General features: G+C 35.1%; 1 long non-coding RNA gene across 2 annotated transcripts in view; it reads left to right on the top strand.

Moving 5' to 3' along the window:
* Positions 1–25,182, top strand: part of LOC140696426 (uncharacterized) — an 86,005-nt gene that overhangs the window by 16,559 nt on the left and 44,264 nt on the right. For both annotated transcript variants that reach the window (XR_012072745.1, XR_012072746.1), the window contains exon 3: positions 23,260–23,322. This is a non-coding gene — a long non-coding RNA (uncharacterized lncRNA). The remainder of the gene's footprint in view (positions 1–23,259; positions 23,323–25,182) is intronic.

The following is a 25,182-nucleotide window of genomic DNA, read 5'->3' as shown; positions in this document are numbered from 1 at the left end:
TTGTGTTAGCCAGTTTGAGCCTGGACACACTGTGGAGAATTAGAAAACAGTGCCCTAATATCAGAGCCAGAATTAAATTTGTCAAGTTTCACCTCTATCTTCATCTCACAAGTATACTGATGTGGAGATTGAGACCAATGGGAGCCAAGTGTCTAGGTTCAAACAGTCATAGTGGTAGAAATGGGGTTAAAATTCTGAGAAAAGATAAGCCTGTCTCTTGACTTGCCTTGGAAATTACCCTGGTGGCATTCTCTCTCTTCTCCCTTTTGGTGGCTTTACAAAAACTTGGCTTGGCAGGAGGAGTGTGCCTGTTCAATGTGAGGACGAGGTCTTTTACTGACACCTGCTATCTGCTTATAATTAGTACCTTGTCTGAGCTTCAAAAGCTCCCCTTTTCTTCAAACATTTCTTCAGCCATGGAGCTCCCATTATTACGTAGTCCTCTTGAAGTTTATCTTGCCCCCACGCCACATTAGACAATGATACAAGGGCAGAGTTCCTTCTTCGGTAACTTTACATGGTGAATCTAGCTGTGCCCAGCCCAGATACTCTACTCTTTGGGATTATAAGTAATTTGGGTGTCATGTGCAATCTGTTTTTTTCTCCACTTGTAAATTTCCTTTTGTATAAACCTGACTTTGTAATTATACCGTGTATCTCTAGGGCTGGTTTTTTTTGAACAGTGGTTGTTGACCGTGAAGGGAAACACAATACTCATTCCAATGCTAATGATTTTTTTTATTAAAGGTGGACTAGCTCAGCTGGAAATATCTGCCTTTTGGGTTGTGTTAAGTCACTAGCAGAGCTAGTAATTGGTAGCTCTGGCTTTTGCCAGCCACCATAACCGCAGAACACTAAAGCTTAGTTACTCGGAATTCCCACAATAATGGATTTGCTAAGAATGAAAAACTAGGGGAGATGACTTGGAGAGATGTCAACATTTCTGAATGTCCCAGATACTGGAGCATTTTTGCCCAATTGTGGGTTTTTTCCCCTTGTTTTTCTTTTTCTTTCATATTGCATTCTTGATGTGGACTTTCTAAGCTACCTGAACCTAGTATGGGCACACCAATATTCTGGCTAGAAATTTTTTTTAAGATTGAAAACTTAAGTTACATAGTGTAGAAGGAAGAGAGTAGCCATAAGCTAAAGGATTAAAGTAAGAAATTAAAAAGTTTTTATTAATATCAGTAGTTGACTAGGTTATTTAAAACCAGTTCTTCTGTTGAGAATGATTATAAAATTTGGATAAAATATTAAGAAGAAAATAATATCTATGTGAAGGCATCAGAGAGTTACCAATTATTTTTAAGCCAAGATCTGAAAGAAGTGGGAAACTAGCAAAAATGAGTCCAGCATTTGGGCGTACTTTCTTCCTCAAGGAAATTGCACATTTCAAAAGTGAAAGCAGTGGTTGGAAGACTGAGAGTTCGAGGAGAGAGTGAGTATTCTAGTGATGGGAGGCTGAAAATTGGAGTTGAGGACTTGTTAAGGAGGTAGGTTCCTGGTAAATAGCCTGTCATTTCAATTGAGACCCTTAAAGGCTGCATCCTAGAGTATGGGTAATCCAGAAATAGGTTTGTCCTGAAGGTCTGGAACTGAAAGCCTGTTTCAGATTATCTTGGTCTCTGATTAGATTAAAGCAAACTTTCCTTAGCCCCAATACTTGACAAAGATGACAATGCTTGGAAGAAGATGACATCACCCTGATTCTCAAATCATTTTTACAGTGTTTTAAAGTTTGCAGTGTTTATCACCCAATTAAAAACTTAATCCATTCATAAAGAAAAGAAAGAACTGACCCAAACCAAGGATGATAGAATGAACTCTCAGGAGGTACAGATGTTGGTGTTAACCCAACATAGGCTTTTTAAAAACTATGATTAATAGTCAAGGAGGAAGAATTTTGGCAGAGAACTATCAACTGTAAAAAAAACAAGTGGAAATTCTAGAACACAAAATAAATACCTGAAATTTAGAGCTTAATGGATAGCTTAACAGCATATTTGGTACAGCTGAAGAGAGAATTAGTAATTTGGTATATAGAGAATAAGAAAATATTCAGACAGCAGCACAGAAACAAAAGAATAGAAAATGTAGAAAAAGAATATGAGAGATATATAGGACAAAATGCAAAGGTCTGATATATGTGTAGTTGAAATGCCAGAAGAAAGAGCATGGAGCAGAAGCAATATTTGAGGAGATAATGGCTGAGAAATTTCCAAGACTGACTAGAGAAGTTAAGCTATGTATTCAAGAAATGCTATGTACTCTGATCAGAATAAACATGAAGGAAAATATATCTAGGCAAATCATAGTGAAACTGCTAAAAACCACAGCAAAAAAAAAATTATAAAATCAGACCAAGTGAGGTATTATTTGCCAAATAAGCCACAATATCTTACAATTCACTTTTTAACAGAAACAATGGAAAGCAGAAGACACTGGAATGATAATTCAGTGCAAAAAATGTTATATGTGATTAATATGTATAAGCCACAAAAATTCTGTTCTGTACAATACATCCTTCAAAAAGGAGTATGAAATAAAGATTTTTGGATAAACAAAGACTGAAAGAATTTATCCCCTGGAAATCTTGTACTAGAAGAAATGGTAATGAAGTATTTCATGTAGAAGGAAAATTATTCTACTTGGAAGCATTAAAATGCAAAAAGAAATGAAAATTTATGCAAAGAGTAAATATATGGATATATCCAAGTGATATTGCATTAACCAATGCTAATAATATGCTGCTGGTTTAAGAACATATAACAAAAGCAGCATAAAATATGACAGAGGAAAAAGGGAGTTCAAGAGTTCAATTATTCTAAAGTCTTTACTTTGTCTAAGAAATGGTAAAAATACCGTTTGATTTAAAAAAAGTCTAGTGTGCATATTGTAAGTTACTTTTAATAGAAAAAAGAATGTATATTTAAATAGCTAACATAGAGGAAGAAAATGAAATAAAAACTACATAATCAACCCAAAACAATTCAAGAAAGAAACAAACAAAAAGCTAGATAAACAAGATTATACTGCATAGCACAGGGAAATGTATACAAGATACTGTGGCAGCTCACAGTGGAAAAAAAATGTGACAATGAATATATGTATGTTCATGTATAACTGAAAAATTGTGCTTTACACTGGAATTTAACACAACATTGTAAAATGACCATAACTCAATAAAAAATGTAAAAAAAGAAAAGAAAAAAATACTAATAAGGAAGACTAACCCAAATAGATCAATTATTACATTAAATGTAAACAGATAAAATAAAGACAAAGATTGTCAAACTGGATAAAAAAAAAACAACAACTACATCCTGCTCTGGTACTCATAGGTTAAATATAAGCATACAGGAATGTTTAATGAAAAAAGATTGAAGAAGATGTACCAAAAGAAATTTGCTGTAACTAAACTAATATAGGCAAATTAGACTATAAAGGAAGCAGCATTACAAGTGATAAGGAGAGATAAAGCATAATGATACAAGTATCAACCTTTAAGGAAGATATGATAAATTTAAAATTATGTGTATTGTGGAATAGCTTCAAACTACATAAAACAAACATTGATTGTACTAAATGTAAACATGGGCAAAACCACAATTAAAGAAAGAGACTTTAACATTTCCCTGATGATTAGTGTTGTTGAACATCTTTTCATGTGCCTGTTAGCCATCTGTACTTCCTCTTTGGAAAATGTCTGTACAGTTCTTCTGCCCATTTTTTAATTGTGTTGCTTGTTTTTTTGGTGTTGAGTTGTATGAGCTGTTTATATATGTTGGCTATTAATCCCTTATGGGTCATTTTGTTTGCAAATATTTTCTCCCATTCAATAGGTTGTCTTTTTGTTTTGTCAGTGGGTTCTCTTGCTGTGCAAAAGCTTTTAAGTTTAATTAGGTACCATTTGTTTATTTTTGCTTGATTTCCTATTTTTTAGGAGACAGATCCAAAAAAATATTGCTGCAGTTTATGTCAAAGATATGTGAGAAGAATTTTTAGTCCTGTGAGGGGACTACATCTTAAATCAGTTAATTAAGTTGTTTATGCTCAGAAATGGCTGTGCCAGGATTTAAATTTGAATCTGAACTGTCTTGAAAGCTCATTTTTTTTCTAGTGGTTTCCAAATTTACTGCATGCAGCCTAGGGGTGCACGCAACCAACCTAGGGGGATACTCAACCAAAGAAAGAACATTTGGAAGAGAGCAAACTGAGAATGAGAGAGGTTAAATAATTTGAGATCATACATTTCAGCTTTTTCTAGTACATTTACCATTAAGAAAGTATTTGTAGATTTCTTAAACTTTATAAAGTTTAGTAAAGCTGCTACTAGTAAGTAATTGGGACCAAATGGTAATAAAATTTCTTATATTAGGACAGAAGATCAAAAAGATGTATTTGAGTATATTTCTTACTCAAATATCCTGATTCCCATCTAGTCGTTGCTTTATATATATTCCTTTATAATCGAATATTCTAAATATCCACAAAACAACAACAAAAATGTGTAGCTACCGCTTTTCATGCAAAATTGTGAAATTAGCCAATAACATCTTAAGAATGGCTTTGTATACTATCTTTGCTCCAAAAAATTTTACTTAGAAATGTGAACTATCAGCTATATTTTCCTAAGACTGTTAACTAAAATAAGTTAGTAGTGATAAAAAATTCCAAGTTGCACCTGGCATCTCTAAGAGAAAAACCAAAAGAAGAGCTTCTGAACCTTATTGATGCTTATATATATTTTGTGTGTGATGATTTTCAAGTGTATACCTGGAAGTGGTTTTTAAAAATAGAAGAGGAGAGACTAAAATTTGGTCTACAAATTGTGATGTGACATTGCAAACAGTTAATTAATGAAAATTCATTCATTGCTTTCCAGCTTGTATCTTCATTATGCCTTTCTTCTTAAATTCATTTTGTTCTAATTTCTCTTTTTTTAACATTTTTTATTGATTTATAATCATTTTACAATATTGTGTCAAATTCCAGTGTAGAGCACAATTTTTCAGTTATACATGAACACATATATATTCATTGTCACATTTTTTTTTCTCTGTGAGCTACCGTAAGATCTTGTGTATATTTCCCTGTGCTATACAGTATAATCTTGTTTATCTATTCTACAATTTTGAAATCCCATCTATCCCTTCCCACCCTCTGCCCCCTTGGCAACCACAGGTTTGTATTCTATGCCTATGAGTCTGTCTAATTTCTAATGTAAAAATTATTCTCATTCAAAGGATCATGAAAAGTGCGAGAAAATCTCAAATAGTATTAAAGTGTTCAAGAAAGTATGCCACAGAACTTGTCAGCATCTTAGGCACTTTTGGACCATTTCTCACCTTTCATTTAAATTAAATTATTCTTGTAGTATCATGTGAAAATAATTCTATTGACTTTGAAATTCTTTTTAGATGATCATGCTTATGGTGGTGATTCAGACATTTCTCTGATATCTTTTTGATCTAAAGAGCTTTATGGAAGCTTCAATAACAAGCATTGTATGCTAAGAAAATAAATTCTGGAGCTGCTATAAACCATCTCATGAAAGGACAAACCTGAAATGAATGACTGAAACTGTTCAGTTGAGTTTAGAGTAGGTTTAGTGCCATGAGCAAAATGTGTCTGGGACAGAAACAATTTTCAGTTAGGTAGAATTTACCTCATTTTATTTATTGCATATCTTTTTTCTCAACCATCTTGACTCTAAATCTTTGTGTCTTTCTAAGCCTGTTGAGGAGGAAAATGTTTTGTAGTCTCTGACTTTGTCATGTGACGACTTTGCTGACCTAACCCATCTTAGTTTGGGTTATTATAACAGAACACCATAGACTGGGTGGCTTAAACAACTAACGTGTGTTTCTCACAGTTCTGGAGGCTGAAGTCTGAGATGAGTGTGCCAGCACGTTTGGGTTCTTGGTGAAGGCCCTTTTCCTTGTTTGCAGATGGCATCTTCTCATTGAATCTTCATATGGCAGAGACCAGAGAGAGGAACCAAGTTCTCTTGTGTCTTTCCTTATAAGGGCACTAATCCCATCATGTGGTTCTACGCTCATAAACCTAATGACCTCCAAATGGCTCCATCTCCAAGTACCATCACTATGGAGATTAGGATTTTCAACATGTAAATTTGAGGGGGACACAGATATTTTATGCATAGCATAACCCTTCCAAAGGTATTTGTATTTTAAAAGGGAAAAAAGAGAATGTTTGTATGAAGAACCTTAAAGGAATTTTCTTTTTTTTTTCAGACTCTTCCTGATATTCCTTAATCTTATCAGGTAGATATGTCTCATAGTTGCAACCTTCTTTAACTAGGTTGAGATCAACATTGCCTATGAACAACTTAACTTTTCTGTGAGAAGGGTAAACCTTTGAAAAGAAGGCACTAGTAATGACTAGTAAGCAATTGTAGAGGATTGGTTGCTACAGAAACTTGTGATTGGGAGGTATGCCCAAGGGGAGGTCTAACATAATTTCTGATTAATATAATTGAGTAGAGGGAAATTGCCTGCTAAGGATGGGAAAGCATAAAAAAATGTGGCTGAGAAGGAGTGAAAATTAAATGGATAGAATGCTTTTTAAGAGGCATTAACAGCAGGCAGGCAGCTGGGAGCTAGTGTGTGGTGAAGGCCCTGTGTGCTGTGAAAAGCTGAACAAAAATCGTTTCTTGCCACTATAACTGAGAAATATTTGAGGGGATTTTGGCATAAAGTAAAGGCACTTAAAAGTTCATTTCTTTTGGCATTCTAAGAATAGCAGATCAAAGAGAAGCTACAAGAATGGAGGGGTAGAAACTAGTTACTGAAAGATCCAGTTATCACTTTATGACTAATTTTTTTTGTAGATTAGGAGTTTGTTTACATCAGTATTATCCAAGGGAGTCCATCTTCAAATCCCCCTGTTATAAACAGCATTCCTCAGACCATGAGCCCATCCCATCAACCATCAGACATTGTACAGATACTGCTCTGACAATGACTCACATTCTCTCTCTGGGTAGACATGAGAGTCTTATAAAATTTAAGCAGAGGTGCTAGTTAGCCTGTAGAAAGACAGATCTTTATAGTTTTAACCAGTATTTAAGCTGATAAAAATATTTAAAAAATGAATTAATAAGAATGTGTAAAAACCTTTAAAATATGAAAATTTCCAGTTACTATAAAATGGTACATGGTCTAATCCTATTTAGTTATTAGTTTTCCTTCATTTTATAGTTACTGTTTTTTAAGTGTTGGACTAAAGAATAAACATACATGTTGCCAGACCGAAGACTGGAAAATCATAGTACCTTTAGACATATGGAATGAAGTTACAGCTGGAACCAACTTATTTTTGTGTTTTTCTGTAAAAAAGGTTGGAAGATTTAAAAAATGTGTCCAAAAAAATGGGAGGCTATGAGTTCCCAGGGCACGCATATGATGCTAAATTGTCATTGCTAAATAGAAGCTAATTGGTAAAGGACTTTTTAAAATCTATTTAATGCTTATAGTAAACTTTTTCATTTGTGGGTGAAGTTCTATGCAGTAAACAGGAGTAATAAGACAGGACTGTAAGGGCAACCTAGATGTAACTAGTATACAGTTGTTTTTTTTTTTTAAAGCAGATAGATGTGGCATCTCAAATTAATTCCCCTTGCCTGGTAACACTTTTATACATTCCAAAAATAAGAAGACATTAATGAGTATACCTAAAAAAGGTCTTGTACCTTCATCTTTTCAGAGCGAATAACTCTGTTCCTTATACTAGTGGGAGAAATCTGGTGAAAACCCTCTGAGAACAGTACATTTAATGTATCAGGTAATGAGTTTCTCTTCCTAAAAGGGAATCTGGACCAAATTACACTTTGCACATTATCTCTTTTGAGACACTAGTTGCTGTTTTGTTCATATATCACCTTATTCACCTTGGTTCTGCAATTTGTGACTCCAAACAATGAGCCTTAGTCTAAGGTGCTAGCAAATTATTTTCTTTTATTTAATGGGAGCTCATTTTAAGTTTGTCAGCATCAGTGGAACCATAACCACAATCAGTAATGTTCTCCATAATTCTCACTAACGTGTAGCCTAGGAGCTGTATGGCATGTTTGTCAGATGCTGTGTATGGAACGGGATTAGGAGATGTCCTACCATCCTACCACCATTTCAGATCTAAACCTCAGTGCCGTCTTAAAAGATCATCAAATTTGAGTCTCAGAGCATTTGTTTTTTCAAAGTAGTTTTTAAAAAATCTTTGAAAAACAACAACCACCAATTTTCCTGACTGACTTATCTTTTAAACCAACTTTAATAAACTCACATTTAAATTAAACAGACCTGATGACCAAAAGGAGAACTTTATTATTTTAAGAAATTAGCTTCTATTATTATAGTTAGCATCTCACCCCAAGGTGACAGTTTCAGAGCATGGAAATAGTCCAATTTTAATTAATTCCAAAAATGAATTACCAATGCCTTAATAATTTGTCACAAATGGCTCAATTTACTGAATAAAGCCAGGAAATGGCTCCTAAGTACTAGCTACCTATTCTTTCTTTTGACTTTTTATTTTCTTGTATTCAGTTAGACTGTAAAGAAAAGACTGCAGTTGGGAATTGATTACTAAGATCATTAAACAACTTTGAGATATAGGTGGGCATAGTCCATAACATGTGTTCTTATGATATTTGAGAGCAGGACAGCCACTGTATTTGGATAGCTTCTTATTCCAACTTTTTTTGGCCTGCAGCCCTTACCTCATAACCTTATTTTCCTCCTTCTCCATCTAAATCTTACGGCTGTGCTTTGCAAGGCAGCAACAGCTGGATTTGACTCCCTTCACATTAATTATAACTTGTCTTCTGTTCCATTCTTTTGAGGCCTTTTCTCCATTAGGACATGTGGTCAGTCAAATTTACCCTTTCTCTTTGATCCTGAATAAATTGTGTTAAAATTTGGTAATTTCAATCATCTCAGCTTTTTTATTAAAAATAAGTGTTTTTATTTATTAGACCTACTTTTGTCCTTATAAACCTTTTCTGGTGACTCTCAAGTAGTATCACATAGTTATGTTCTACTGTGACTATGCATATCTTGGCTTGAAGGACCAAACCATATGGGTATATGCCGTTGTGGTTCGTGCTGGTAAGCTCCTGGGCCTCAGGATGCTAAGGTGGTGTACCTGCAGTTAAACACAGAGTCATCCTGTGGGGACACATTTTACAACATTATGCTCTGTTTAGGCAATGTTTTAGCCTGGACTTTCCAGATTTTGGGGAAGCCCATCACAACTTGTATCTGTTCCAGGTCTCAGTTATCTTATTCATTAAAATGATAGACTAGTGTGCCTCCACTGATGAATGTCTTCACAATTCAAAATGCTTCACAGTATTTCCAGGTTTTATGAAATTTAATGAGACAAAATGTATGGATGGAATCTAGCTTCTTGATGCAATAATCTCTTCCTTCCAGTCTTCTGATATATTTAAATTTACAGAAACTCATTGATGCTGGCGGACCATTAGAAGTTAACATTTCCCATTGCAGTGATCTTCAGTTTAGATCGGAATAGTGTTTGTTTTCATTAATGGTGCAGCTAATGATCACAATATGTATGTGGTTGAGGTGTGGGGATGAGGAGCTCTAGCTGATTGTATTTTCTTCTCTTGAAGTATAAACAGTAATGTCCCAGCCCCTTAACAAATTTCAAGCAGATCGTACACATGGTTGTAAAGCCAAATTGCTTTTTTCCAATTTAAAGTTTATAGTAAGAGTTTTCTATACTAAAGATTGGACTGACAGTATGGATTTGGGCATTCTGAAGACAATAGAGCAGACAGATTCTTGGAAGGAGAAGGTAAAAAAGATCTTGGAAAAAATTCCTAGAATCTTTGCCATATGTCCATGATGATTTCATTAAAAAGTTTTTATTTTTAGTATGATGAATAAAATGTGTCTCCATGTTTGTTTCTATATTTTCTTTCAGCATTACTTCCGAAAAGTAATCTCTTAAAAACTCCTTAAAAATAACATAAAGCTACCATAGAATCATGGAATATTAGAACCAGAAGATATCTGATCACAACTATTCCTATAGCTTGAGATGGGATGTAAGGAATTTTTCAGTGGTTCTTTCGCCAGCATTTCCTGGGATCAGACTGCCTACAGCACTGGGGATAACCTTATGCCCTGTTAATTAGTATCATTGCCTAGAACAGAAAAGATGCTTAGAAAATGTTTGCAGAATGAATGAATGAGAGAATGACCTTGGGAGATTATTAATGTGACAGAGAATGCTGGTTGCTTATCTCCCCAATCCCTTCTCCTTCTATGCTTTTCTATCAGAACCCTGCTTTTATTTCGGACAGCCATGGCCTAACAGAAAGATTTCATTTCCTTGCCTCTGTTGTAGCTAAGGGCAGACAATAATATGCAAATAGATGATTTTGGGTGGGACTTTAGGAAAATTATTTATTGAATTGATTCAGCTCTTATTCCACTGTGGCAACTTGAAAAATTTGGCCATAATATTTTGCAGTTTCTCTTATTAAGAGGTGAAATCTGTTTCTCTATCCTTTTGAATATGGCTGGTCTGATGACTTACTTTCTCTCTCTTTCTTTCTTTCTTTGAATAAATCTTTAGAAAAAATTTTTAATTGAAATATAGCTGATGTACAATATTATATGTTACAGGTGTAGAAGATAGTGATTCATAGTTTTTAAAGGTTATATTCCATTTATAGTTATTATAAAATACTGGCTGTATTCGCTGGGCTGTATAATACATCCTTTGTAGCTTGTTTATTTTATGCATAATCGTTTGTACCTCTTAATCCCCTCCCCTCCCCCTCCCTTTCCCCACTAGTAACCCCAAGTTTGTTCTCTATATCTGTGAGTCTGTTTCTTTTTGTTATAGTCACTAGTTTGTTTTATCTTTTACATTTCACATATAAGTGATTTCATACAGTATTTGTGAAAGACAAATACTGTATGAAATTACTCATTTCACTTATCATCTAAGTCCATCCATGTTGTTGTAAATGGCAAAGTTTCATTCTTTTTTTATGGTGGGGTAGTATTCCATTGTATATATATACCACATCTTATTTATCCATTCTTCTGTTGATGGACACTTTGGTTGCTTCCATACCTTGGCAATTGTAAATACTGCTATGAACATTGGAGTGCATGTATCTTTTCAAATTAGTGTCTTGTTTTTTTTCAGATCTCTACCCAAGAGTGCAGTTGCTGGGTCATATAGTAGTTCTGTTTTTGGTTTTTTGAAAAACCACCATACTGTTTTCCACACTGGCTATACCAATTTACATTCTCACCAACAGTGTACAAGGGTTCCCTTTTTCCCACATTCTCACCAACACTTATTATTTGTGTTCTTCTTAATGATAGCCATTCTGACTGCCGTGAGGTGATACCTTATTGTGGCTTTAATTTACATTTCTCTGATGATTAATGCTTGACCAATACAAGGCACACACTTGATAATTCTCAGGATAACAGATTTGAAAGTCAGGCTTTTGAAGAGTTAGAAATTCCTAACCCTCAAGTCCACTTACTATACTTAAGTTAGGCCAGAGTCTTTAGGTGTATTTATTTCTTGTCATAGTGTAGTGAAGATTCCCCTAATAGCCTGTTAACAGAGAGACTCAACTCAGAAATAAGGGAGGAATGAAGTTAGGAAAATAAGAGGAGAATTTACCTCCTTTTTGGCCCGAGGGTTGGTGGACAGAGGGGTAACAAGAGGGAAAATATGGAGCCAATTAAGTATGTAGTCTGACTTTCCCTTTCATGACTTTGGCCTGGGTTGGAAGAATTTGAGAAGTTGATGGTATGTCAATGGCATGTGGCAATTCTGCTCCCCTAACGGGGCCTTGGGGAGGAGACTGAGCAGAGAGACCCTGATCAATATGGAGAAGGGAGTGGGTTGGACTCTAACATGAGAGTCAGTGAGGATGAGGTGTCTCCCACAACAGGGGTGGAGAAAAGGCCATCAGGCCAGGGAGCTGTATGGAGGCAGCAGGGAGAACCAGGAGTCTGAAGCCATAAGAATCGAGGGAAAGCTGAGTTGGCAAGAGAAAGAAACCAATTTCTTCTGGGGACAAAGTCCAAGCCAAAGGAATGGACCATAAATTAGCTGGCCATAAATTGCAGCAACAGAGGCCAGGGGGTGAACTATAACCAGGAAGACCAGAGGACCTTAGTTCAGAGACCAGCAGATACGAGTGCAAGGAATAGCACCAGGCTGAGGGCCCCATCACCAGGTGTATATTACACCTAAAATGGTTGTGATTTCATTGGGGATTGGGCAAGAAGAGGTTCTTGTGAAACTGAGGGGTATTTTTCCAAATGGAAGATTGAGCATTACTTTAGGGGCTGATAAATGACCAGATTGTCTCAGGGATCTCTCTATGTCTGTATCAATATCTCTATATCTCTAATATGTTTTATATCTAAACCCTTTAGGTATTAGATGGTGAAACAGGAAACAGGACAGATTGGTTTTAGACAAAACAAGGAACGTAAGATTTCGCCGCCCATAGGAGTTTTAATTTCAGTTACATTTTATGAACCTGTTTTCCTTGCTTGGCTTCAGGAGGCAAATATTGATCTAGAAAATCTTCAAGTTCCCTTCTAGCTTTAAATGTTAAGATTTCAGCACGTTTCCATTATTTGTCAAACTCTGGCAGCAGCCTCCTTAGAGGTCTCCCTCTCCCCAAGGATCTTTCCTTCAATATTGTCTCCTGGGTTGGGGCAAGAGCAAACTTTGTCACATTCCTCTGTATTCATGCAATTTCCCTGATCTGCAGCACACTGTTTTGGGACACATTAAAAGTCCTTTTAGGGATCTTAACATTGTCCATTACCTGTTTTGTTTGCGGCTCTTTGCAGGATCAAATGTATTTTCCATATGTTGAAAACGCTTGATTCTTCTGGTCTCTGTTTTCTTTACTAAAAGGTAGTTCTGTCTTCCTTTTACCTTTTTGAGCTTTACGCTCAGAACTTTCCTTTTTCACACTAACGCAGCAGCTTTTGATTAGCCCCTCATTATTTTCATTGCCTGGAAACAATACCTCAGTGATGTTAGATGCACATTTTTATTTGTTGCAAATACTATAGTGCACTGACTATAATATTATTATAGGTGGTTCATTTTTTTGGGAAACTTTTCTTTAAATCCCTACATGCATATAATTATAAAGGGACTTGATTCTTATAATTTATTCTCCCTTTAAGTATGTTCTCTCCACTTCTGCCCTTGGGAAAAAGCTCAGGCAAGCCCCTTAACATTTCTGGAAACTGTTCGCTGGTTATTTCAAGTCAGAGTTGTAGTTTAGTCGTTAAAATGCCCCAGTCTCTTGCCCTAGGTAAAATTTCAATCTTGTTTTGTATTTGTGGCTCTCCTCCTCTCCAACATTAGCAATACGCAGGGAGGAAATTAGGGAGAAAATGAGGGTTATGGTCTGCTCTTTGCTTTTTCCTTTTTTGACTCTTTCTTCCTATCTCACCAATCACATTTTCTGACCCCTCCAGCATGGGAATATTGGTAGGGAGAAAATACAAGCAGAATGGGAACGTTCTTGTCAGTCTGTTCCTGATATGATAACCTAGAATTGCCTGTCTCTGGACTTGATTGATATTTGAAGAAGATTCTTATTCACAGTTTTTTTTTTTTTATTATGTTTCGCACCTTACTGGGTATCTCTGACTTGCAGTTCTCTTGATGAAGCCAAATGCATCATTATTCCAGCTGGTAGTCTATTTTGTTAGCCCTTTAGACATCCTAAACAGTCTCTGGCTTTTTGTCTGACAAAGTCAACTTGCTCCTTTGGGTGGCCCAGTTTGGACAGTACCTGAGAGACCTGATGTTCATGCTCTCTATCTCGTGTGTGGCATGCTCTTGCATGCTTTGAGTCTCGGGCATTTCAGGCTGCCCAACATGGCTCATCTACTTTCTCTTCCTTCTTCCTCTTATTTCCTTACTTCTGTTTTCTTATTCAATGTATTATAATATTTACTTTTCAAGTTTACAACACTGACATTCAGTCCTATAGCTATAATTCTCAGAGTTGTTTAGTCTTGGCTCCACATCTAAATGGATTTAATTTTCTCTACCAGAGAAAATTTTTACTACAGCTTCTTCATTCCTCAGTTCTTTACTTTCATTCATACCTTGATGGCTGAATTTCGTGGTCAACTAATTTTTGACAAAGGCATCAGAAGTACACAACAGAAAAAGTCTTTTCAATAAATGGTGCTGGGAAAACCGTATAGCCACATGCAAAAGAATGAAATTTGAACCCCTATCTTACACATACACAAAAGTCAACTCAAAATGGATTGAAGACTTAAACATAAGACCTGGAACCATAAAGCTCCTAGAAGAAAACATACAAAAGCTTCTTGACATTGATCTTCATAATGATTTTTTTGATTTGATAGGAAAAACACAGGCAACAAAAGCAAAATAAACAAGTGGGGCTACATCAAAATAAAAAGTTTTTGCACAGCAAAGGAAACAACAAAATAAAAAGGCAACCTACAGAATGGGAGAAAATATTTGCAAACCATATATCTGATAAGGAGTTAATATTCAAAAAATATAAGGAACTGTTATCAACTCAATAGCAAAAAAAGCAAATAATCCAGATTAACATTGGGCAAAGGACCTGAATAGACAGTTTTCCAAAGAAAACATGAAAATGGACAATAGATTATATGAAAAGATGCTCAAAATCACTAATCAGCAGTGAAATGCACCTCCAAATCTCAAAGAGATCACTTCACATCTGTTAGGATGTCTGCTATCAAAAAGACAAGTGATAACAAATCTTGGCAAGGATGTGGAGAAAAGGATACCCTTGTGCACTGTTGGTGGGAATGTAAATTGATATGGTTATTATGGAAAACAGTATGGGGGTTCCTCAAAAAATCAAAAATAGAACTACCATATGATCCAGTAATCTCACTTCTGGGTATACATCGAAAGTAAATGAAATCAGTTATCTCCAAGAGAGATATCTGCACTCTGTTATTCATTGCAACACTGTTAACAGTAGCCAAGTTATAAAGCAACCTAAATACCTGTTTATAGTTGAATGAACAAACAAAATGGAATATTATTCAGCCATAAAAAGAAGGAAATCCTGCCATTTGTGGCAATATTGATGAATTAAAAGAGCGTTATGGTAAGTGAAATAAGTCAGACAGAGAAAGACAAATACTGTATGAATCTCACTTATATGTGAAATAAAAAAACAAAACTGAGCGCATAGAAACAGAAAGTAAAATGGTGGTTGCCAGGAGTTGAGGAGTGGACGAAATGGAGAAATGTTGGTCAAAGGATGTAAACTTTCAGTTATAAGATATATATCTGAGGATCTCATGTACAGCATGGTGACTATAGTTAATAATACTGTATTATATATATATGAAAGTTGTTAAGAGAGTAGATCTTAAGCATTCTCACCAAAAAGAAAAAAAAGTAATTATGTGAGGTGATGGATGTGTTAATCAACTTGATTGTGGTGATCATTTCACGATGTATACATATATCACATCATGATTTTGAACACTTCAGATATATTACAATTTTACTTGTCATTTACACCTCAATAGAGCTGGAAAGAACAAAAAGGAATAGTCAGAGATGTTTCCTCCAAAGTCTGTGCACGTCTGCTTTATAAATTATAAAATGTTATAAAATACTTGGGTTGTATTTTCACCTCAAGAACTTTGTAGATATTGTTCTATTATTTTCTGGCACTAAAGGTTGCTGGTTAAGTGTCTTGACACTATCTTAATTTCCTTCCTCCTGTAGGTGACTCTTATTTTCTGCCTAGAAGAGTGGATTCATTTAAATATATATTTCCATGTTTAATATGGAAAATTATCAGATGTCATAGATACAAGTATAAATTATAACAAGAGCTATATCAATTATTTTTTGTGCTTTTATTATTTTAAAAATTAATTCTAGCTTTTAAAATGGAATACACCATTACGCTTTTCACGTAAAAATTAGGGCCAGAAAAGAGGCAAATCTCTCTTGCTCTTTTACATTTATTTTTTTCTAGTGTGTTTGATCAATTTATACTATTAGATTTCAATTCTAATTGGCTTTAAATCTCTATAAATTTTAATGTTATTTTTACTGAGCTTATTTTAAAAATATTGCATTATGTGGCTTAAAATAGTTCAGTATTTTAATTTTTTTTTTAGTTAATTTAAAGGTAAGGAGGAAAAGTTTTATGTGACTGTTTTGAACTTAAGCACAGTCCACGTTCCAAATAAGGTGGATTAGATGCTCTTCTTTACCCTGATAGGTTCTGGAACAGCTCATCTACCTCCCCTAAATCCCATTATCCCATTCCATTTATCATTGACATTCCTAGAATATTTTATGAAAACAATTTTGAAAACCCACAGACCAAATTCCTTGCAGTAACGATAGTCACTACTTATGTGAACAGCATTTTTAACTGCTGAGACTATTTCTTTCACCGTTTGTTATAGTTCCCTTTAAGAGGAGTCACATACTTTAAGATCCATAAACAACTAGTCCATATTGAACAAATCAGATTAAGTAAGTGACTACATAAATACTGAGGAAATAGATGGGAGATTCCATTAAGGGAAGACTTAACATTAATGCCAGAGATTTAATTTTAACAACAACAACAAAAAATCTTGTTTTACTTACCCTTCTGGGCAGAGTTAGAACTTTGGATTTCCCAGCTTCTTCCGGTATTAATTAGTGTGCAAAGCGAAGAGTAAGGAGGATTGTCAACATGCTGTGCAAGAAAGACTGTACATAAACTTGGAGTTATAAACCTCGGATTGAATTTTCACTTTGTCACTTACTATGAAAACCTGGGCAAGTTATCTCACATCTCAGAGCTTTGGTTTCTTCATGTTCATAATATGGTAATGCCTAATTTATTGTAAGAATTAAATGAAATAATGTCGGTAAAGTACTAAGGACATAAAAAGCATTCACTATCACTTACCATTTCTTTAGCTGGAGTATATCTCAACCATCTCTTTGAAGAAGATCTTTTTTTTTGCCTTAGATAGCTTTGTACTCTGCCTCTCTGTAGCCTTTAATAATGAGATGTCAGCTTTACAATCTGACAGTTCAGTTACCAGAGGCTAAGGATCCTCTTTCATCCAGCCATAAAAAATACCTGCAGAAAATGAAGTGACATTGCCTCAGCAGATAAATGTACTATTACTATAAGAAAAGTTATTATCATCAGAGAGAGGAATTTTGCCCATAGGGTTTTCAGAGTCATTCAGATTAAATATTTTAGGAATTTCAGTGAAACTGCAGTCTTGACTCATTTGCTCCTCATCTTTTATCAAAATTGTTGTCTGAAATTGACATCTATGAGAAATTATTTAAAGGCTGTGTGATACACCTACACACTAGTCCTTGGGGCTGTGGATGGGCTTCAGGGGGTCAATGAACTCCTTGAAATTGTGTACAAAGGCAGGTGTGCATGTGCATTTTTGTGCTGAGAGCTCTGTAGTATTCAGCAGATTCTTGAAAGGGTTCAAATCTCAATTAGAATTAAGAACTACTTTCCTAGATACTCTGACAACTGTCTTTGGAGAAATTGGGCCACAGGAAAATTATATTTTGGACCATAATAACTTAGCCTGATGTATAATCATCTTCACTGAGTTTTGTTTTAATAATATACCTGTAAAATAGAGTAAAATAAGTCATAGTCATATAAATTTGTTCCAGCAAACAGATAAACATAATTGTTGAGGGTAAAGTTTGCTTTTCTCTCAACATCTCATATTTCATATATGAAAGTTTCAATGAGAACTTTCTTTCAGAGTTCAGTGCCAGAAAAATCTTTGCTTCCTCTTAGTATCCATCGTGTTAGTTTCATTTCCTTTTTAATAATGAGAATTAGGTTACTCATTTTATCTTTCATTTTTACTTTATCTCTCAGGCAACCAAAAATCAGAATATGACAGCTCTTTCAAATTTCATGTTTACTTCACCTATTCCATAGCAACTGTTTTCTATTTATTATATTTTATTATATGTATTTTGTTATAAACTGCCTCAAGTCTTTTACATAAACTGTAGGATATAAATGGATGTGCATTAAAAAAGAAATCACTTTTGAAACTGGCCATGTGAGAGTAAAGGAGAGGAGGATTTCCCTCATCACAATGACCAGGGAAAAATATATTCTTCAGGGAAGAGAGAGAAAAATAACAAAAGATGATAACTTACTTTAAAATATATATTAAGCAGATCATTTCTCTTCAAGTTTAACTCAGATAATTCTTAAAGGGATTTGTTTAGCTGTTGGGTGCCACTTTTGCCCTTTAAAAGTGGGTCTGCTCTGATTCATAAACACACTTCAGGCCTCTCAGAATAATCTGGTCATTTACTCAATAAAAATTATTGAATAAAAGATTTATAAAAGGAGAACAAAATCATGCAACTAATCTGTTTATTTTGTAATGATGATTCTTTTAAATAAAAAATCTCTCACTATGATATTTGCTACTACTTTTAGGGATGAGGAAAGAGTGGAAGGATTATGATGGGTAAATATAGGAGCTACAAGGTTGTCACTTTTGTCTTGCCATATGGATGACTGCTTATTACTTTGCATATTTCAAATGGATATAAGTGCTTTGCCTATGTCAGTGATTACCAAAGGGAAGTGGAACATTTATCCCAATATTTAGTCCATTTAAACTGAGAACTCCCTTAGGATTTTCATAACTGCATAGATAATCTAAATTCAAAATTTTATACTAGAGAATAAAAATGTACTTATGTTCCTGTGTCAATATTTATGGAGTATTAGTAGTTGCCTGGAACGTTGTTTTGCCAGAGAGTCTGGGCTGCATATCGGTGTAGAGGGAAAGAACACTATAATTGATTAGCTATATCTTCTATGTGTCAGAAAAGGGAAGTTACAGCCAAGTTTTTGCTATCCATGGTTATTGCACTTTCACCTCCTCCCATGGGCATACCAAAATTACAACTATTTACAGAGCAACTATCTATAAGAAGACTTGAAGACTAGAAGAAAAGATTTTCCAAAACTAAAAATGTAAAGAAGGAGCCACAATGCAACAGGTAGGAGGAGCAGAAATGTGGTATAGTCAGAACCCACACCACCATGATGGCGACCCACAAACGAAAAGAATATCACAGCTGTGGAGGTCCTCCCCAAGGAATGAGGGTTCCAAGCTCAACACTGGGCTCTCCAGACTGTGGTTCCTGCACCAGGAAGACAAGCCTTCAGAATGTTTGACTTTGAAAACCAGCAGGATTTACAATCAGGGAAGCTGGAGGGTACACGAAAAAAACTTCGCTCTTAAAGGGTGCAGCCAAAATTTCATACGCCCTGAGTCCCAGTGCAGAGGTAGTAGTCTGAAAGGAATCTGGGGTCAGACCCACTTGCTGATCTTGGAGAGCTTTTCAGAGAGGCAGGAGGCAACTGGAACTCTTAATGAGGGTGGAGATGTTGGTTGCAGCCATTTTTGGAGCTCGTTCTACCATGATGACACCAGTGCGTGCAAGTGCCAATTTGGATCTTCTTTCTAGCCTGTTAGTATCAGAGAGCTTGCCCCACCCACCAGTGAGCCTACAGCAGCCATGTGCTTGCTGCCTGGCTACATGGCCAGTGGCACAGGGGACTGGCCTTACCCATCAGTGGGCCAGCAACAGCTGTGTGCCTCTGGGCCTTGTGGCCAACCATGCCCACCAGCATGTCTGAAGCAGCTGAGTGCCTTTGGGCCCTCTGGCTGGCTATGTGGGGAGCTGGCTGAGTCCACCAATGAACCTGCAATAGCCGTCTACCACCAAGCCAAGTGGTGAGCTGTGTGGGGACCCTATTGTACCCATCAGCAGGCTGGCAGAAGCTGTGTACAATTGGGATGCATAGCTAACCTCACAGGGTAGGAATCTACCCTGCCCTCCAGGGGGCTGACAGTCATGTCATGAGGCAAGGCCTTGCAGCCAACCTGGCAGGAGGCCAGCCCTGCCTATCACTATGCCCACAGTTGTTAGCCCCATCGCAACAGAAGGAAGCATGCAGGCCATATGAGGTTGCCCCTAGAGCATCTAGCTCTGGTGACCAGAGGGGAGGATGCTGCTAGGCCCTACGATGTTTCCTACATATGGCACCTTTCCCAAGATTGGGAGATGTAACCTATCTATCTAATACATAGAAATAACCACAGAGAATTAGGGAATACAAAAAGACAGAGGAATATATTCCAAGCAAAGCCACAAGACAAAACCTCAGAAAAAGAACTAAACGAAGTGGAAATAAGCAGTCTCCCTGATAAAAAGTTCAAGATAATGATCATGAAGTTGCTCACTTCACTTGTAAGAAGAATGGATCAACACAGTGAGAATTTCAACAAAGAGTTATAAAATATAAAAAAGAACAAAGCAGAGCTGAAGAGTACAATAACTGAAATAAAAAAAATACACTAGAAGACTTCAACAGTAGATTAGATGATGCAGAGGAATGGATCAACTATCTGGAAGACAGTAGTGGAAACCAAACAAGTTGAACAGAAAAAGAAAAAAGAATTTAACAAATGAGGATAGTTTTAGAAACCTCTGGGTCAACATGCAGAATACTGACTTCGACATTATAAGGGTCAAGAAGGGGAAGAAAGAAAAAAGACAGAGAGCTTATTTGAAGAAATAATACCTGAAAATATCCCTAACCTGAAGAAGGAAACAGACATCCAGTACAGGAAGTGCAGAGGGTCTTAAACAAGATGAACCTAAAGAGGTCTACACCAAGACACATTATAATTAAAATGGCAAAAATTAAAGATAAAAAGAGAATCTTAAAAGCAGCAAGATGAAAGCAACTAGTTACATACAAAGGAACTCTCGTATGAAAATCTCTTGACTTTTCAGCAGAAACTTTATAGACCAGAAGGGAATGATGCTGCATATTCAAAATGATGAAAGGGAAATACCAAACATTCAGATTTGAAGGAGAGAGAAAGAGTTTTATAGACAAGCAAAACTGAAAGAGTTCACTACCAAACCAGCTTTATAAGAAATGTTAAAGGGACATCTCTAAGTGGAAAAAAAAAAGGCCACAATGAGAAATAAGAAAATTATGAAAGGAAAAAAAATCTTCATTGGTGAAGATTAACATACAGTAAAGTTAGTAGATTAACCCCTTGTAAAGCTGGTAGGGAGGTTAAAAGACAAAAGTAGTAGTAAAATCATCTATATCCACAATAAGTAGTTAAGGGATATACAAAGTAAAAAAATTGTAAAGTATTATGTCAAAAACATCAAACATGGGTGGGTTAAAACATGATGGAACTTAAGAGATTATCAACTCAGAATAATCACACACACACACATATGTGTTGTCATATATGAATCTCATGGTAATCACAAACCAATAACCTGTAATAGATAAACTCACAAAGGAATCCAAACATAACACAAAAGATAGTCATCAGATCACAAGGGAAGAGAGCAAAAGAAGAAAGGAACATAAAAGAAATTTAAAAAACAACCAGAAAGCACTTCACAAGATGGCAGTTAAGTATATATTTATCAATAATTACTTTGAAGGTAGAAGGGCTAAATGCTGCAATCAAACGTCATGGAGGGGTTGAATGGATTAGAAAGAAAACAAGACATCTATATGCTCCTTACATCACCTAGACCTAAAGATACACACAGTGAAAGTAAGGCTGGAAAAGGATAAATAGATAAAGAAAAGCAGAATTTGAAATTCAAAATCTTAGAAGGTGATCAAATACCAATACTAACCAACAGTGCAAAATGCAGATTATAAACATAAAAATTCAAGTATTCAATAAAGGATCAAAGAATAAAAGAAAGTACATTTTATTGATGCCATAAAGGCAACGTTTGCTTACACATATTGTGGAACAGTCTCCCTGTGTGCCAGAAAAGTAGAAAAGAGCAAAGGGATTTTACTCTCCTTTTGGAGGACTAGAAGAGAGCCAAGTTGAAGTTTGGGCTGAGTTGAAAGCTTCCCTAGGAAGGGTTGGAAATTTCTTTCCACTGTTCTGACCTCTGCTAATGTTGGAACTTTGTTGACATGCTAGTAGAAAGGGTCATGCAGTATAAAACTAATTTTTTCCTTTTTATTCACCGTCTTCTGAATTCCAGATGTCTATGTAACTATTTTCAAGTATTACAGTTTTATTAAGTTATGTTATTTATTAAGCACTTTGGACCTATCTTGAGTCAAGAACTTGGACCAATTAGGTATGAGATTCCTTCCAGAGTTACTATAATAATAGATAGTACTGTACTGGGCAAACTCCCCTATTATCTTAAAAGTGAGAGTAATGTGGAAAAGTAACATTCTGTTTATAAGAATTTAAACATTGATAAATAGTGTATAAAGTATACTATAAACAAAGCACAGACATCATATTGGTTGGCAGAAGAAGCCATTGCCTCCACTTTGAAGATAAGAAACAATCATGAAATCAATACATTATTTATAATCTATACACATTGTTGATCAATAAATTAAAATGGGACCGCCAAGCTATCCAGCAAAATACAGTTATGAAGTAATGCTATTTGGTAAAGAAAATTGGTACAGCAATGAAAATATGTGGTTTATTCAATAACTCTCTTATTCATTTAAATTACCTCATTGATTACATTTTATATTTTAATTTACCTCTGTAGAGCCATTCTTTTATTATTATTATTATTTTCATTTTTATTGAGTTATAGTCAGTTTACAATGTTGTGTCAATTTCCAGTATAGAGCAGTTTTCCAGTTATACATGAATGTACATATATTCATTGTCACATTCTTTTTCACTGTGAGCTACCACAAAATCTTGTATGTATTTCCCTGTTCGATACAGTATAATCTTGTAGAGCCATTCTTAAATACAGACTTTCTGAATGCCTGTTTCTTACTTTCATTAGTTTGAGGTTTGAATTTTCTCCATTTTATATATTTCATATATGTGAATACATATGTATATTATATTTATAAATATATTTAGACACACTTATATTTTGGTATATAAAGTTTTCTTACATTTTGTTCTGGGCATATTAGACAATTAAATCTTCTAAGCAGACGTATTTCCTATTCACTTTATTAATGATCTTATTAATGATTCTTCTGTTTAGAAAGTATTTTAAAAGAGATCCATAGTGTGAAAGGACAGTTTATAAATCATTATACACTGTTGATTGTTGTGTTTATGTTTATTTATTCATTCACAGCTTCCTTAGCTCACATCTCTCTTGACCCGAACGCACATTTCAATTTGGAGACTACATGGAACTGTAAGTACTGAATATTCATCTCAGAAGATGTTGAGTGGAAGTGCTCTTTCTAAGTCACATCACAAAAAATGCTTTGTAAAAATTCTTTGAAGACTCCGGCTATGCTTTCATTCTGTGCCTTCCAAATAATACTAACAAAAAGGGGATCTTTAATAATAATTTTGAAGCAATGCATCCTTTAACAATGCATGTTCTATAAATGTAGCTTTTGGGCTATTACATAAAATTGGTTCTCTAGCAGTCATTTTTAAATAGATAAGAAAATTCATTAAAGATTATCTTGAGACCATGTCTAGTTTCTTTCTAAGAGTGATTATAAAACTGAAAAAGGGTAAATTGGACCACAGGGACTTCAACAACCATAGAAATCTGAATCTTTCCCCTTCAAAATAGATATCTAAATTTTGAGGTTGCCCTAGGAAAGAAAAAGATATACGAAGAACAATAATTAATATAATATTTAGTGAAGTTTGTGCCCAGTTCATGCCTTGTCGCTCATACACTATGCAAGTGTCATTTCACACTTTCTTTATAGTAAAGTATTATTTTCCAATTCACAGTTGCCCTTTGACCTGATGCTTCTTTTATGTCTGCTTTCTCAGATAGGGTTTATGAGGCTTCTATTTCTTAGGACATAGGACATTTTCTTGAAAAAAAATGAAGTCTATTTCAAGGATAAATTCTCTTCACTTGTGTGTCTTCACAGCAGAAGTCAACAACACATTGTCCCATTGCTTTTAAAAAAAGTTCAGTATAAGTATCTGGAAGCCATGTGATGACCTTAGTCACATGGTGGTTAAGGCATTTCCTGAGTTGGACGTATTTCTGCATGCAGGATATAGGAATTATAGTACTGATTAATTTAATTTTCATAATTTTTCTCACTCTCCTTTCCTTTTCTTTTTTCCTATCAGCCGTATTCTTTCTGTTCTCTTAGAATATAAGCTTCTCATATTAAATTTAGTTTCACGTGCCTCTGAGACTCTCAGAATATGTCCCTGCCGGATTGCTTCCCAGACACTTCTCATCATTGTCATTCACAAGGAATACTATTTCGAGTCTGATTATCCACAGCTATTTAGAAAGCCTGGCATAAAGAAAAGTATAAAAAGATTTTACCAGAGGAACTTAATGAAATATCAATTTAAATGAAAGAGTGTATACTTATTTTGCAAAGTAGAAAAGAGAGAAGTTCCTGTTCTTTGTGGGTCCTTCCTTAGTCTTTAGTGATCTTGCTGAAATTCTCTTTAGATAGCTTTTAGCTGATGAATATTCTGGACAGCAGAGAATACTTAGCTATCTTTGTAATCCTTGAGCTTAACATAGCTTGTGATATATAAAATGATCAGTAAATGTTTGTTGAACTGAATTGAACTGAAAAGAACCTTATGTAGTTATCAAGCAGTAACTGTAGCTAATTCTGTAATGTTTGGGACTGAAAAGTTTATTTTAAAATTTAGAAGTCATATTTTCCCTGTTGAGATATTAATGTCTGCTTAACTTGAATAGAAAAAAAAGGAAGGCATCCTTTGGGGGAGAAAGTGAGGTAATACAGAAATTAGTTTTGCCACAAAATGATCCAGAACAATGTAGGGCATTCTGAAGTTCATGCCAAGTGTAGCATATGAAAAATTGTTTTTTTTAAAAATATGTCAACTTTTCCAAAATATGAAATCATTGCATTTGGTAGTAACTGATTGGCTTGCAAAATTCACCGTCTGGAATAGTCCTAACATCAAATGTGAGAGGTGTAAGTTTGTGAAAAGTGTTCAAGAAATAAAGCTTGTGTGTATAAATATAATAAAAGCCTATAAACGGAAGATGAAGTAGTAATTTAGCAAGTTAACATGTCTTGTCTTT

Source organism: Vicugna pacos, chromosome 5 (genome assembly GCF_048564905.1).
Source record: "Vicugna pacos chromosome 5, VicPac4, whole genome shotgun sequence".
Taxonomy (NCBI): domain Eukaryota; kingdom Metazoa; phylum Chordata; class Mammalia; order Artiodactyla; family Camelidae; genus Vicugna; species Vicugna pacos.
Note: the sequence above shows the minus strand (reverse complement) of the source record. Positions and strands in the feature narration are given on the sequence as shown.